Here is a 17,500-nt window from a genome sequence, read left to right on the forward strand (position 1 = left end):
CAACTACAAACACCAACCAATGCTCTGTACAACTACACACACCAACCACAGCTCTGTCCAACCACACAATAACTACATGCACCAACCACAGCTCTGTACAACTACATGCACCAACCACATGCACCAACCACAGCTCTGTACAACCACATGCACCATGTCAGATTTACACCACAATGCTGACCTGATGCACCAACCACAGCTCTGTATAACTTCATGCACCAACCATATCTCTGTCCAAACAAATGCACTACTCACAGCTCTGTACAACCACATGCACCAACCACATCTGTGTACAACCACAAGCATCAATCACATGCACCATCCACAGCTCTGTACAACCACTTGCACCAACCACATGCACCAACCACAGCTCTGTACAATCCCATGCAACAATCACATGCACCAACCAAATGTACGAACCACATGCCCCAGCCACAACTCTGTACAGCTACACACAACCAAAGTTCTGTACAACCACAAGCACCAACCACAGTTTTGTACAACCACACGCACCAACCACAGGGTTGCATAGTAACCCACACAGTAATCCACATGGTATTACACTGATGCATTGATTTAAAAAACACTCACACAGATCTAGCACACCCTAACAAACACTTGATCACAAGCTCTAACACACACACCCTCTCACACGTTAACACACACACACTGTCATACGCACTCTAACATTCTCTAATACACACTCCAGCGCACACTCTACCTCACTCAAACACACACCTCCGTCTCGTGGTGAGGGCTGTTCCCCCACCTCACCTCCCCTCCCCACACCCCTGGGGTCCCGCCCACGGGCTGCACACACACAGCAGCAAAAGAAAAATACGTCGTGACTCCACAAGATCTCATTTCCAGAGAAGAGCACCACACGGGGGAGTTTTAGCCCACACAAGCAGCAATCACCCAACCAGGAGGCAGGAAGCCTTACCGCATCCCAAGCCCCACCCGCCTCCAAGTCCCGCCCACCGGCTGCCGCAGAGAGAAAGTCAAGAGACCATAATGCATTTAAGGAGTTCGGAATTCTGGAATTCCCAGCCCTGGAGGATGGCTAGATATAGCAGGTCTGTAGGAGGCCTGTCTGTGCCATCACTGAGAAGATTATGAGCTCTGTCAGGAGGGACGAGCAAGAGATGAGAGAGAGATGATTGAGAGATGAGAGAGAGACTGTGGGATTTCAGTGCATCCTTGAACATGGGGCTAGGGTTAAGCTTTTTAACCAATCAGAGTCCATGGACAGGTCTAGGGTTAAGCTTTTTAACCAATCAGAGTCCATGGACAGGTCTAGGGTTAAGCTTTTTAACCAATCAGAGTCCATGGACAGGTCTAGGGTTAAGCTTTTTAACCATTCAGAGTCCATGGACAGGTCTAGGGTTAAGCTTTTTAACCAATCAGAGTCCATGGACAGGTCTAGGGTTAAGCTTTTTAACCAATCAGAGTCCATGGACAGGATTAGGGTTAAGCTTTTTAACCAATCAGAGTCCATGGACAGGTCTAGGGTTAAGCTTTATGACCAATTAGAGTCTATGGACAGGTCTAGGGTTAAGCTTTATGACCAATCAGAATCCTTGGACACGGGACTAGGGTTAAGCTTTATGACCAATTAGAGTCTATGGACAGGTCTAGGGTTAAGCTTTATGACCAATCAGAATCCTTGGACACGGGACTAGGGTTAAGCTTTATGACCAATCAGAGTCCATGGACAGGTCTAGGGTTAAGCTTTTTAACCAATCAGAATCCTTGGACATGGGACTATGGTTACACTGCATTAATTCCACTTCTACCTCTCTCCTGCTCTCTGCCAGGGCTGGACATCTGGGAAAGTTCTCCGAAGCCTTCTGATAGCTTCCCATCTCCTCTGAGATGGCCACCAGCTTCAGCCTGGGGGAGAAGGCACAGATTTGGAGGAGGGGGGAGGTACAATCCCTTCTGTAGCCTGAGCTGAGCATTGTGTGTGTGTGTGTGTGTGTTAGTGGGTCTCTGTGTATATTCTATAGCTCCAGTCATATAAACATTCCACATTAGTTATTCCACAAATATCACTCTTTACAAAGTGTGGGGGAAGGGTGTGTTATTCCATTGGATGTTTGACCTTGAAAAGATCTTTAATGACCAATACATAATTCATGTTAAAAATGTAAACAAGCTTTATGAATATCAGCTTCACTCCCAGTACTTTCTGTCCTTATTGTTATTTATTCATAGATTCTTTTAAAGTATAACCTTAAGGAGTAATTAGTGCTACTGTATTCTGCATTAGTATCTCGTTTGAGGAGATTAATGTGTCATTATGCTCAGAAATCAGCCAACGTCTTTTGAAAGTATCGTTAGCATTTTAGGTGACATGTTAAAGGACAGTCCACCAGGGGGAAGCCTGCAGTGTTTACGAGTGGATGGGCAGACAGCCGGGTTGTGGATGGCATGAGTCGTCTCCACCGTGGGACGACTGAGTCGAGACACTTATGGATGGGGATGGCTGGTCGTACGAGACGTAAGACAAAGGAGAGAGAGAACAAACAGGAGATTCTGTGACTCTTCAGGAGACTTGGGGTGACCCTTTAACCACTTTTACATCTGCCCCCATCTGCCCCATCTGCTCCCATCTGCTCCCATCTGCCCCGTATATGGGCATAGCCGGAGGCACACAGGAAGTCTGCTTTCTGAACCATACTTTCACTTCCTGTAGGTCACCTGGTAAGCAAAGTGCCTGTGACGCCAAGGGTGGGAATTCAACGACCACAGAGGTGTGAATATGTAAAAATGTAAATGACCCTGGATATTGTAAATATGTAAAATCCCTGGATTATGTCAATATGTAAATGTACCTGGATAATGTAAATATGTAAATGACCTTGGATATTGTAATATGTAAATATGTAATGTCCCCGTATTATGTCAATATGTAAATATACGGGGATAATGTAAATATGTAAATGTACCTGGATAATGTAAATATGTAAATATGTAAAAGATAAGAGTGACTCTCAAATGCTGTGAAGGGATACAGTTCTTTTAGCGGGTGTTGCCACAGCTCCTGTGTGCGCACACACACACACACACACACACACACACACACCTCAGTCTGTTTGTCTTTCAGCCGTGATGTAGCATGTGGTCCAGACCTACAGTCCTTGGCCTCCTGCTTCATTCTGCAGGGTCTCTCTGCCAGGGCAGCATATCCCTAGCTTCAGTCCTGGGACCAGGAGCCAGACTGAGCTGGGTCAAAGGGAAACGGCTCTGGTACCAGGACACATCTGCTCACCTTTTCATCTAAATGCCTACAGAATTGAAGCTCTGCTGTCTAAACTGCACAGTGCATCATTTTCATCATTTTCAAACGCATCTTCCTCACAGAAAATTAAGCGACATCCCAGTTGCAAACATCTCTTCCTCTCAAAGTTGGCAGAGGAAGCAGAACCAAAATGGTTCTTTTTAACTGGCAGTGTGTGCAGGCAGATTGTGAACGTCATGTCTGAGTTCCCTCGGCAGGTAGGAAACGTTCTTGCCCGGGTGCTTGGGCATCTGGGAGCTCGTGTGGGTCTTTCATTTGGATGCTGGTCATGCCTCCTTTCTCAGACGGTGACACACATGCAGCCAGTGTCTGGGGTTCTTCCTGGAGCATAATGCTACACGAAGATACAGGCAGCATGGTGGTTAGCATGTTGGCCTCTCAGTTCTATGGTCTCAGTCATAAGTCCCTGTCTATGAACTGTTTACGGGTACCAGGTCCATCACCACACAAGCAGTGGAGGTCACACATTTAGCTGACACTTTTATCCAAAGCGACTTACAATTATGACTGAGTACAACTTGAGTAATTAAGGGTTAAGGGTCTTGCTCACACACCGTGCAGACACCTTGATCACCAGAAGAACTGAAGTCCTGTTCCATTATAGTCAGAGCTCCAGGCCAGAGCAGCTGTGAGTTTACAGCATCACAGTAAAGCAGCAGAGCTTTCAATACAACACTCTATCTATCTATCTATCTATCTATCTATCTATCTATCTATCTATCTATCTATCTATCTATCTATCTATCTATCTATCTATCTATCTATACACAAAATATATATAACAATGTATGTACAATATATGTATAATATGTAATGTATATATACACAATGTACAATGTATATATGGATATGTGGATATATGTGTATGTACACAATGTACAGTTCCAGCTTACACATTTCCATATTTACAGTCCCATGGTGGTGGTGGGCCCCTGATTCAGGGCCAAATGGCCTGTGGGAAGAAGCTCCTCTTCAAACTTTATGAATATCAGCTTCACTCCCAGTTCTTTCTGTCCTTATTGTTATTTATTCATAGATTATTTTAAAGTATAACCTTAAGGAGTAATTAGTGCTACTGTATTCTGCATTATTATCTCGTTTGAGGAAATTAATGTGTCATTATGCTCAGAAATCAGCCAACGTCTTTTGAAAGTATCGTTAGCATTTTAGGTGACATGTTAAAGGACAGTCCACCAGGGGGAAGCCTGCAGTGTTTACGAGTGGATGGGCAGACAGCCGGGTTGTGGATGGCATGAGTCGTCTCCACCGTGGGACGACTGAGTCGAGACACTTATGGATGGGGATGGCTGGTCGTACGAGACGTAAGACAAAGGAGAGAGAGAACAAACAGGAGATTCTGTGACTCTTCAGGAGACTCGGGGCAACCCTTTAACCACTTTTACATCTGCCCCCAACTGCCCCATCTGCTCCCATCTGCCCCGTATATGGGCGTAGCTCTCGATTGTGCAGGTGTAGAAGGCGTCACTCCTATCTTCTTCTCTTAGGGCATCTCTCTCTGTCTGTCTCACACACACACACACACACACACACACACACACACACACACACACACACACACACACACACAGGGAAGAAAAGGAGACAAACTGTGTGTCTCTGGCTGTCTCTGTCCCCCACGACGTCTGACCGGAATCTCAGAGGCCTCCTCCTTCCTGGTGGCTCAGTCAGCACTGTTCCAGCCATGCATTGTGAGTCTGATCCTGGATCAGCTCCGTTGATTATTACCTGGGTTCACCCTGCTTCATTTAACGTGTCGTCACCTGACCATCTCTTCTCTCTCTCTCTCTCTCCCTCTCTCCCTCTCTCTCCCTCTCTCTACCTCCCTTGTTCTCTCCTTCCATTCTTCTCCTCCCGATCTCCATTCTCTCCTTCTTTGTCTCATCTTTTCCCAGCTCTCCGAGATTAACCGAACACCTCATCTCCTCCAGTATTCTGGAGGAGCTCGCGTGCTCGCTCCCATCGCCAGCGTTGAGGCCGCAATGGCCACCTGGGAGTTGTAGTCAGTTCCCCCCTAAGCTGCGCTGAGCTTCCTGATCTCCTCCAGGGCTCCGTTCACGACGGCTCCTAGCGTCAGACTGTTCACGCCGCGGAGTTCAGAGCCAGGCAAACATTTACAGAACAGGAAATGTAGAGACAGTGAGAGGAACACTCACCGTGGAACAGCAGAGTTCAGACGAGTGGATGGCAGCCGTCAAACACCAAATCAGAACCGTCATTTTGTCACTGAGCCAATCAGAAGTGGTTTTAGAGGACAGTTACAGGTGTGCTCCACTGCATGAGAGCTGACTCCTTATTCGGTTTAAGTTTTGCAAAATGCGCACATGTGAAAAGAATATTGTCGGACCTAGAACAAATTCCTGGGAGACACCAGACACATCAAAACATCTTGAAACATGTTCTCAGTGACAGACAATGGAAAGCGTCTCTGAAGTCTAGAATCCTTCCAGAGTCTGTTTGTGATTTCGGTGATGAGGGCAGAGAGTCAGGTCCATCCGTAGTGTGGTCCTGTCCATTATGACCCTTCATCAGTGTAGCACAGCTGCACCATTGACATGAACCTGTTTTTCCATTTGAAGGGATGAGATGTGACGTAAGGGCAGTTGCAGCTCAATGGAGTACATGTGTCCTCTATGTGGGTCCTGACACTGGTCAAGGCACTGTCTGTGCTGGTATCCTCTGTGCTGGTATCCTCTGTGCTGGTATCCTCTGTGCAGGTAGTCTCTGTGCAGGTATCCTCTGTGCTGGTATCCTCTGTGCTGGTATTCTCTGTGCAGGTATCCTCTGTGCTGGTATCCTCTGTGCTGGTATTCTCTGTGCAGGTATCCTCTGTGCTGGTATCCTCTGTGCTGGTATTCTCTGTGCAGGTATTCTCTGTGCTGGTATCCTCTGTGCAGGTATCCTCTGTGCAGGTATTCTCTGTGCAGGTATCTTTTATGCAATTGACTACTATCTCACACTCATTAATTAAAAGGTTTATAATAAAGCTTGGAATAACACACACACACACACACACACACACACACACACACATACACACACACACACATCAACACCCAACACAGAGACCAGGTCTTCTGCGTTTAACACATCAAACTGGTTGAACCTTCCGAGCCTTTTTGGGATGAGATGGAATTACACCAAATGGATTAGCAAGGAAGCTTCTTAATGTGAACAATGAGGTATTTCACACCCTTCTCCACCTCCTTTTTTAAAGCCGCCCAGCATTCTGGCCTCCTCTGCTTAATTAGCTCTCTTCATAGCTGCTACATTCTCCAGTTTGGACATGATCCTTCCTCCCATGTTCACATTTTGAAATGCTGTTTTTTTTTTTTTTAAATTACTGTCCCAGACACAGAAGCTCAGAGAAGCTGGAAGCTTTAGTAGAACTGTATAAGGAACAGTAGAGTACTTAAACATTTAAACACTCACTACACTAAAGTACGTAAACATATAAACACTCACTATTGTAGAGTACTTAAACATTTAAACACTCACTACACTAAAGTACGTAAACATATAAACACTCACTATTGTAGAGTACTTAAACATTTAAACACTCACTACACTAAAGTACGTAAACATATAAACACTCACTATTGTAGAGTACTTAAACATTTAAACACTCACTACACTAAAGTACGTAAACATATAAACACTCACTATTGTAGAGTACTTAAACATTTAAACACTCACTACACTAAAGTACGTAAACATATAAACACTCACTTTTGTAGAGTACTTAAACATTTAAACACTCACTACACTAAAGTACGTAAACATATAAACACTCACTTTTGTAGAGTACTTAAACATTTAAACACTCACTACACTAAAGTACGTAAACATATAAACACTCACTATTGTAGAGTACTTAAACATTTAAACACTCACTACACTAAAGTACGTAAACATATAAACACTCACTATTGTAGAGTACTTAAACATTTAAACACTCACTACAATAGAGCAATTAAACATATAAACACTCTGGGAAGAGTAATCCCCACTGGTAAGGCAGCAGAGACAAAGAGACTGTGAGTGGTGAGCTTATATATGAGTGTTTATATGTTTAAGTCCTCTACTGCACACACACACACACACACACACACACACACACACACACACACACACACACACACACACACACACATACACACACACACACCTAGTCTTTAAAAATAAGGAAAAGACTACATGTTTCTTCTCTCTGTAAGTATCTGTATCAGCTTTCCACGAAGGCTGTTTTCACTGTCACTGTCCACGGTGCTGAACTGTCATGGTTCATGTAGCTGTCCTTGGAGCCAAAGCAGGCATGTCTGTGCCGCTGTCCATGGTGCTGAAGCGCTCAGGTTCACGCTGTGGTCCATTGTGTGGCAACTGCCAGGTTTCTGTTGCTGGCCACCTCCACCTGATCTGAGCTGACAGATGTTCCATGTCCCTTTACTGACTCTACTGTCATACGTCATCCACAGTCAACTCTGCCAAACTGCCACAGTCTCTCCCAGGTTCCACACAAGACCGCTGTGCTCTCTCTCTCTCTCTCTCTCTCTCTCTCTCTCTCTCTCTCTCTCTCTCTCTCTCTCTCTCTCTCTCTCTCCCTCTCTCTCTCTCAATTCAGTAAGCTTTATTGGCAAGACCATATTCATATTTACTTTTTTATTATGTAGTATTATTATTATGTTATTTAGTATTGTCAGTACAGTATGCATATTTAGAATAGACACTCAGAACACTCCAACACTGTGTACATATATACACACACATTTACACATATACAGTACATATCCTGGTATGTTACTTACTTCTCTCTCCATTACAAATAAGGCATCGCTCACTGACAGTCTGATCACCCAGAAGTCGTCCCACATTTAAATACATTAATGCCCACTTCTGTTACATATCAACGCCACGCCTCCCAGGGAAAGGTGTGCTAGTTGCAGTTTTCTACAGTAGCTTGAAGGTGTTATTTTACTGGGTGATTTTAACGTTCACGTTGACACTAGCTGTGTATTCTCCGTGAGCTCTGTGTTGAGTTTGTGCATGTTCTTGGATGTCGAGGTTTCACTCAGCATGGTGATTTCCCCACACACGCTCATGGTCACACACTTGATTGGCTCTGTTCCTCTGGACTTAAAGACATATCTGCTGCTGCTTCTGTTCTTAGTTTTACTGACCATAAACTTATTGAGTGTTGTTTCTCAATGCCTTGTCCTATATCTCTTGTTAAACCAGTTCTTTCTTTCCGTAATCTCAACTCCACTGACGCTCATACTTTCTGTACCACCCTTCAGATAGCTCCTCCATCAGATATCTCTAGGCTGTCCTCACCTCATGACTTGGTCGCACTCTGCAAAACTATTTCTGAAACTCTCCGCACTCTCGTTCCTGCCAACCTAGACAGATGTCAACTCCTTACTCCTCTCCGTGGTTCCTCCTAGAGCTCAAGCTCAGTCGCCTGAGGTCCTGGACAGGAAAACTGTCCTCACCTTTCATCTTTTACTCCTGGCGGAGCAGTTCTCCGAGTCCAAGGACGATCCGCACGCTGTTCTATCCTCGCTCTGTTATGTATCATCGCATAAATCAACTTCTCCAACCTCCACTCCCATCCACTCCTTACTCACCTGCTCTTCCCAATGCCATCCTGCCCCCCCCCCTCCGGCATACCGTCCCTCGGAATACTGTCTCTGTCTCTGCCACTGCCTTACTCTCAGAGGTCGTCTTCCTCTTCGAGTCGGCCTGATCAAGCTACCGCTGCTCTTCTGAAATCTTTTCCTTCTTCTCTTTTCATTTCTACTGCTCATCTGATTAATCTGTTTTTCCCCCAATGTAATGGTGCTACCTTTCTCAGAATTGCCACCGTCACACCCATACTTTAGAGTCTTCCATTAGATCCGTCCCCGCTGGCCAATTACAGACATGTCTTCATTCTCCCCAGCCTCGGCAACAGTAATGGATGGTTACACACTTCCAGCCACCAGAAATAATCCATCTGAACCCTTTCGGTGTGAATTCGCACCCTGCACCCACTGAGTCTGCCCTTTTAACAGCTGCTAACGATCCCCAGTGCCTCGGATCTTTTGAATCCCACGGCAGCTTTTGATAACATAAAACAAGACCTTCTAGGTTGTGTTGAAGGCAGCTACCAACCCAGAGATTCAAACCCAGGACTGGCAGGAGGCAAACATGAGCTCTGACCACTGCTTCGTCACAGCTGTCTGCGGAACTAACAGACGACTGTTTGCTTTTATCTGCCTTGATCTTCTTAAGGCCTTAATGGCTCCTCTTGGGGTTCTCCATGCTCACTGTTGAGGTTGATGGTGTTCCTAGAAGGTCAGTTCTGGTTAAAAACATCATTTGTCTCTTTGACTTTTCACTCACCTCTCATATTAAGTCACTCACCCAAACTGCATTTTCTCATCTGTGCAACATTGCACGCCTTCACCCTCCGCTCACTGATCATGACATAAGAGTATTGAAAAATACTTTTATTTTTCTGTATCGATTACCGTAACTCTGTTTTTTATGGTTTCTCAGCTAAATTGATCAAAGGTCTTCGGTATGTCTCAAACTAGCAGCTAGTCCTTACATCTAACAAACACACACACACACACACACACACACACACACACACACCTGTCATACCACACACTCACACACACACACACACACACACACACACACACACACACACACACACACACACACACACACACACTCACCCCTTACATCCTGCAGATCTTTCTGCTCTGGCTGCTCTCCCGTTAAGACTCCAGACTTTCTTCTCCACCTCTTACTTCACCTTTCACTTCTAGTTTTGTCCTCTCGTAAATGTGAAGCGTCAATGAGTCCTAAAACTGCCCTACAAGGAACATGTCAAACTGTGGGGTCTCCAGTCCGCCCTCACCGGAGTCCTCTGCTATGTGCTGTGTTTGTGTTCATGGGTTGTGTTTGTGTTCATGGGTTGTGTTTGTGTTCATGGGTTGTGTTTGTGTTTATGGGTTGTGTTTGTGTTCATGGGTTGTGTTTGTGTTCATGGGCTGTGTTTGTGTTCATGGGTTGCGTTTGTGTTTGAGTTGTGCTTGTGTTTATGAGTCATGTTTGTGTTTCTGGGTCGTGTTTGTGTTTATGAGTCTCATTTGTGTTTATGGGTCGTGTTTGTGTTGATGAGTCTTGTTTGTGTTTCTGGGTCATGTTCATGTTTATGGGTTTTGTCTGTGTTTATGAGTTGTGTCTGTGTTTATGAGTCTTGTTTGTGTTTATGAGTCATGTTTATGTTTATGAGCCTTGTTTGTGTTTATGAGTCATGTTTGTGTTTCTGGGTCTTGTTTATGTTTATGAGTCTTGTTTGTGTTTATGAGTCATATTTGTGTTTATCAGTCGTGTTTGTGTTTCTGGGTCGTGTTTGTGTTTATGAGTTATGCTTGTGTCTGTGAGTCTCGTTTGTGTTTATGAGTCTTGTTTGTGTTTATGTGTCATTTTTGTGTTTATCAGTCGTGTTTGTGTTTCTGGGTCGTGTTTATGTTTATGAGTCTTGTTTGTGTTTATGAGTCATATTTGTGTTTATCAGTCGTGTTTGTGTTTCTGGGTCGTGTTTGTGTTTATGAGTTATGCTTGTGTCTGTGAGTCTCGTTTGTGTTTATGAGTCATGTTTGTGTTTATGTGTCATTTTTGTGTTTCTGGGTCGTTTTTGTGTCTGTAACCACATGCAGAAACTTTTACATTGCTTTAGTCTTTCCTCAGTAAGAACAGAGGTGTGATTTTACACAGCACTCATCTGGGCGTGTCTGTCCATCACAAAGTGTCCCTTCACCCTGTCACGGCTTCCGTCTGCTGGCTGTCAGATGCTTCGAGGCGAAATTGCAGAGACAGGGTTGACGAGTATCAGTGGGAGAGCCAAGTGTTCTGATCTGGAACAACACGGGCCCTCACAGACATCTTAACCCAGGCAAGAGCCCACAAAATTCATCCCGACATTCCACTTCTGTCCATTATTTTCCCTCAAGAGGACAAACCTTTTAGAGGGATTTAAAGAGGGAGGGGGGGATTTAGGGAAGACAGACTTTGCTCACTCTGTTCTGTAGATCATCATTATATCCGCATAGTCCAAGACAGAGCAAGAGAGGAGAGCGCAGGGGCTGTACTGGAGCTGTGATTGGTCACGCGCAGCCTGTGCACCCGAGGCTGATGGGGGAGGAGCCCCAGGGCTGTGTGGAGGTCCAGGTCGCTAGGCCCTGAGCCGCGAATGATGACTGATCCTGTTTGTCAAGGACTGGGGGCCCCGACCTCGGTTGGCCTACTTCTTTCTGCTGAGGAGGGATGGAAGATGGGATTAAAGAGAAAGGATGAGAGAGAGAGAGAGAGAGAGAGAGGGAGAGAGAGAGAGGGGGAGAGAGAGAGAGAGAGAGGGAGAGAGGGAGAGAGAGAGAGAGGGAGAGAGGGAGAGAGGGAGAGAGAGAGAGAGAGAGAGAGAGAGAGAGAGGGAGAGAGGGAGAGAGAGAGAGAGAGAGAGAGAGAGAGGGAGAGAGAGAGGGGGGGAGAGAGGGAGAGAGAGAGAGGTCTACTTTATGGAGTAAGTCCTTGTAAGTAACCCCATCTGTCGAAGGCTCCAGATGCAGCAACATTTCACGACTTGCAGGTTCCAACCTTCCTCCTCCTCTGTGTCAGAAGCGTCTCTGTTGCAGGGTGCAGTGGCTAAAGATCAGAGCCGCTAGTCCAAGGCCCTGTGGCCATCGCAGCAGAGCAGAAGTTCTGCTCAGTTTTGTTTCCCACCTTCATGGCCATCAGACCATCAGTCCTGAAATTCAGGATTCTGTCATATATGGCAACCCTGTCGCTGTGTACGTTCAGACTTGTTGTTGTAGGAGTTCAGAGGCAAAACAATGCAAACTGGACACAGGGCACAAACATCTTTAGGAAAACCATCATTGTATATGAAACAACAATAAACCATATCTGTATTCTGCGTGGTCTGCAACACCAGTCTGTATCCCATGTTCAGTGCCAAGCCTTCTGATCGCTCTCTCTCTCTCTCTCTCTCTCTCTCTCTCTCTCTCTCTCTCTCTCTATTCTTGAGGAATTCCCTTTAAGATTCAGCACATCCAGATTGTATTCTGCTGCAGAGTGGTGTTGCTTCAAAATCTCTCTCTCTCTCCCTCTCTCTCTCTCTCTCTCTCTCTCCCTCTCTCCCTCTCTCTCTCTCTCTCTCCCTCTCTCCCTCTCTCCCCCTCTCTCTCTCTCCCTCTCTCCCTCTCTCTCTCCTCACGTACGTGTTGCCTGGCCATCACAGCCAGCTCCTTTGCGCCTTCCAGACAAACTCCAGTCGGATCAATGGGAAAGCGGACTTTTTCAATGGGGAAGCGGTGGTCCAGGGAGTTCTGATGGACTCCACACCCAGTCCTTGGCACCATGAATGCAGTCCTGCGCTTCACTAAGGGGAAGAATCACGAGCTGGAAGCTATCGAACCGCTCGGCGTGACTGCGGCCCAGGTGACCCAGACTCAGACTTCAGTCCGCCTGCCCAGTGTGTTCTTTTAAAGTCTCTCTCTGCGCTTAACACCCAGGGCGCATGCCTCCATTGGCGTGAAATGGCTTTTAAAAGGAATCTGCCAGCGGTTGCGTTTTAACGGAGAGAGAGAGAGCGCGTGAGAGAGTAAAAACAAAAGAGTGTTTAATGAGCAGAAGCTTTGGCTCAGCCATTATCAAAGTCTGGGAGCGATGGGGAGGTGAACCAATGAACAGCCCTGCACTTATCTTTACTGGGCAAACTCCACTGAGAGAGAGAGAGAAAGAGAGGGAAGATATAGAATCAGCGAGAAAGAGAGGTACAGAAGCATGAGACACAGAGAGAGAAGGAAAGAGAGAGGGAGAGAGGGAGAGAGATGATGTGATTCGTCACTGCTGTTGTTTTCTGCTACATTCTTCCTGATTTATGACATCGACCTCATTAGCTGCCGGCCAAAGACAGACCATCATGTTCACACTGTCTCACACTTAACATCTCTGTCTCGGAGATCTGGGATGATACCGTCCACCGTGATATGGCCTGTCAGCCCGGCAACTGATCGGAAAAAGGTCGGGCAGATGGAGGACAGACATGCGACGAAGCCGTCCGTCGGAATTAGCCGCAACACTGGAGAAGGCCGTCAGGGTCCGGTGCAGACCCCCAGAATGGGCTTCCGTCAGCCCCGCACATGCCTGTCGTAATGCTGGACTCAAAATGTGGAGCATGACTAAGCACCACAAAACCTCGGAACAGCTGAAGATACACGCCGAGCGTAATAAAAAAACACATAAACAAATAATATCATGGAGTCCGCGGTGCTTTCCCAGAAGGCTTTGCTGTAACTGCTGATGAGTTGTCAGGCACTTCCGAGCCACTTACATAATCATAAGTGTGACAGTACGTTTGTTCCCATGACCTTGGTGCTATATGTGCTTGTCCCCGCCCCACTGATTACTTACACATTGTTTAGCACACACATTCATTCAGAGTGACATAGTCTCGTGTCACAGATGTCCACGCAGAAAAGAATCCAAATAGCTTAGAGTCCAAAATAATCTTAACTGCCAGTTAAATGAAGTTCTAATTTAGATTTAGCGCTGAATCTTTAGAGACAGAATACAATAAAAGACATTGACATAAAATACAAGATCATTTGTGTGCAATTACTGGATATTTAATTTACAAACAAAACGGTTCAAGTGTAAATATGCATGATTATGCATGATTATGTTCCATCCAAGCACTTATGTAGACATTTATGGCACTTAGCTGATGCTTTTATCCAAAAGAAAACCCCTTACAACTATGACTGAAAACAACTTGAGTAGTTGAGGGTTAAGGGTCTTGCACAGGGGTGGGACTTCAACTGGCAACCTTCTGATTACTAGTTGGGTCCCTTAATCACTGAGCCGCCACTGCCCCAGTGAGGGGCTCTGCAGTTTGGACAGGCATTGGGAGTTCATCCACCAATTGGGTGTCAGGATGGAGAAGGATTAATGCTTGTTGCCATGAAAAGTGAAGAGTGGTGGGTTAAGCTGGGCTGTGCTTGAAGCTTGAAGGGCTTGAGGTCCAGACCCAGTTTGGACCATCGCTGTCTATTAGGAGGGAGCAGGTCTATTTGCAGCCTTGGAGGCAAACATCAGAGTTTTCATTCTGATATGAGCAGCTTCAGGAAGCCAGTGAAGTGAATGGGGTAGTGACATGGGAACATTTGGGAATGTTGAAGGCCAGCCATGCTGCAGCATGGAAGACCTTCATGAGAGAGCTGCAGTAGTCAAGCCTGGAGAAGACAGGAGACTGAGTGAACACCTGGGTGGCCTCCCAAGAGAGAGAAGAGTGAATTCTCCCAATGTTGAAGAGGAGAAACCTTGACTGAATCAACTTTGAATCATGATCTGGTCACCCACATTTACACCAACGCTTCGAACATTCTCAGAGGGCATGGCTGAGGTGATGGGATAGTCCACAGGTCCACAGAGCCACAGAAAGTCCAGAGACCCACAGAAGGACCATAGAAGGTCCACAGAAGGTCCACAGAAGCAGAAGGCTACTGTCCATGATAAGATGATGTCTTATGTAGGAAAAACGTTAAAAATGCCCAACCTTCTATCTGGAACACAACCAGGGTGGAGTTGCTGGGCATCGTTACGGAGATGCAGTTCTGGTGCCACCATTTTCATTATGCCAACCGTTCCCTGAAGCTTGAGCTCTCCGCCAGTTTTAGAGGAGGCTGCCGGAGGGGATGGCCGTGCCGGAAGACTTGCTGCAGAGCCGAGGGCTGGTCACTCAGAGGACGGATCAGCCTACCTCTGCACTTCCGCTTCTTCCTGTACGCGTCGCTGCTCGACTGCACGAGCGCGATGGCGGAAGCCAATGGCCTTGCATCATGCGGACAGCTCTCTGAGAGTTCCTTCCATTCGTTCCCTAATTCTCTCTCTCTCTCTCTCTCTCTCTCTCTCTCTCTCCTTCTCTCTCTTTCTATCCCTCTGTCCCTTTCTCTCACCCTCCCCTATCTCCCTTCTCTCTCTCTCTTTCTCTCTCTCTTTTAGATGACTGTAGTGGTCCAGTTTGTAATGAGGGAGGTGTAAAAACCTCATGCCCGGGGTCACGGGTGTCAGGCTGAGACCACTGATGTGGATAGTGGCTGAAAATAAGCAGTAAGACCAAATTAGTCATGAAGGTACATGTTGCACCAGTGGTTCTCCACACCAAGTCATGTGTCTGTCGCTCAATATGTTGAGATGATGTCTTACATTGTAAGATGTACACTGTTTAGCTAATGTGGATTTACCAGGTTCTTTAATACACCTTCCATCCAATCGGAATCAAGTATTCACCCATACCATAAAAATGGGATTAAACTTGATATTGTAATAGAAGAAAGATATATAGTGACGGGCAGGATTTTGGTGACTCTTCCCATCTTGTGTTGTCTCCAAGTTCTGTGAAACTGTTCTCGCAAGGCAAACCTTGCTCTGATGATGTGCCTCTGTGCCTCAACCAAATCGGCACAGCCCAGTTGGTCTGGACTCCCAGGGAGACCTACCCCAGAAACTATTCAGCACGCATCAGACACATCTCAGAGCTGCTGTTCTGTTCTGGATTAGCGCCCGGGGTCCAGCCTTGACAAATGGAAATGATATTTCTATTAATGCGTACCTTTGGAATTATTGAACAGGCGGGGGCATAAATGGATGCAGAAGGCGGGTGTGGAGTCTGTTCTGAGAGCCATTTCTAGGGTGCTTTAGATGGCCAGGATGCCTCTGGGGGGGGGGCTAAAAGGCTCTGGGGGAGAGGACTAATGACCTTCCCCCCCGCCGGTGGAGAAGGACGCATTTTGGTGACTGAGCAAATGCAGAAGGGCAAGGGAGAAGGAGTCCATATCCAGACCTGCTGTGGCCTGCTTGTGGACACTAGACAGATGCTTTTATGCACCTCTTTGTCCTAGCCTGACTCCTCCAGACGTAACGGTCAATAACTGACCTGGTGTTGCCGTAGAGAAACAGTCACCCAGGGTAATTACGGGACTTCTGCTCAGGCCTTCTAATGAGATTTATCTCCTTAAGTAGGACACATCGCCTCTGTTTACGATATTCATTAGTGAACTCTGCTGGGGCGCCTGAGTAAAGAATGGGTCATAAATCCTGGTGACAGTGACCAAGGGCCGACGCGGCCACTTCATTTGAGGTTCGAAAGCAGGAATTAGGGTGCTTTCTCGAGGGCCTTCTGAATGGGACGTTTGTATCGTCAGTCAAATTCAGAGAGAATCGATCTGGAGGATCCTGTGTCCTCACTTCAGGGTGGCCCTGCTGAAGTGTGGTGCAGCTGTTGAAACTTTGGAAAAATTGAGGAAAATTGTGATAAAACTCAACGGCATTGTTTTAGGTCACTTGATAAAGAGGAAAAGATAACGAGCATCACAGAGTTGTGCTGAGGGGTGGGGAAACTCGTCTGCCGTCTTCCTGGTGTCAGGAAGGAGTGAGTGACAGCCTCTCCTACTTTATGAGCAGGAACTTTAATCACACATGGGTCTGGAAATTGCCCGTGGTATTAATTATCCTTGGTATCCGGATGGATGTAGGTAGATGTCAGAGGGAGGGGGACTTGAAAAGAGTGGGAAAGAGAGGGATATTTTTCATTGGAATGATATCAAAACTGAAACTGAGCATTCAGTGATGGTGAAATGAAAAGCAAGTTGTCTGTGATGTGTGTGTTCAGCGTGTTGATGTGTGTGTGTGTGTGTGTGTGTTCAGCGTGTTGATGTGTGTGTGTGTGTGTGTGTGTGTGTTCAGCGTGTTGATGTGTGTGTGTGTGTGTGTGTGTGTGTGTGTGTGGTGTGTGTTGAATGTGTTACATTTATTGTATGTGGTGTGTGGTGCGTGTGTGGAGTGTGTTGCCAAAAGTTAGTGTTTACTGTTTAGAGAAAGGGTGAGGGCATTTCAGGAAATGTGTTTTAGCAATTCAGAAAAACTAATTTCTCCATTTTAGCTAATCTGTGCTAACACTAACCCTCAGCTAACCGCAGGGGTGATGCATGGCCTGTTGTGTGACTGGCCATCCAGTTACCCTGTAATATAGGTCTGAACAGGGGTGTGGTAAACTGTAGAAGAGAGGATCTGTTAGCTTAGTAATAGAGGTTAATTAGCTGTGAAAGAGGTCTGTTAACCTGTATT

Source organism: Electrophorus electricus, chromosome 16 (assembly GCF_013358815.1).
Source record: "Electrophorus electricus isolate fEleEle1 chromosome 16, fEleEle1.pri, whole genome shotgun sequence".
Lineage (NCBI taxonomy): Eukaryota > Metazoa > Chordata > Actinopteri > Gymnotiformes > Gymnotidae > Electrophorus > Electrophorus electricus.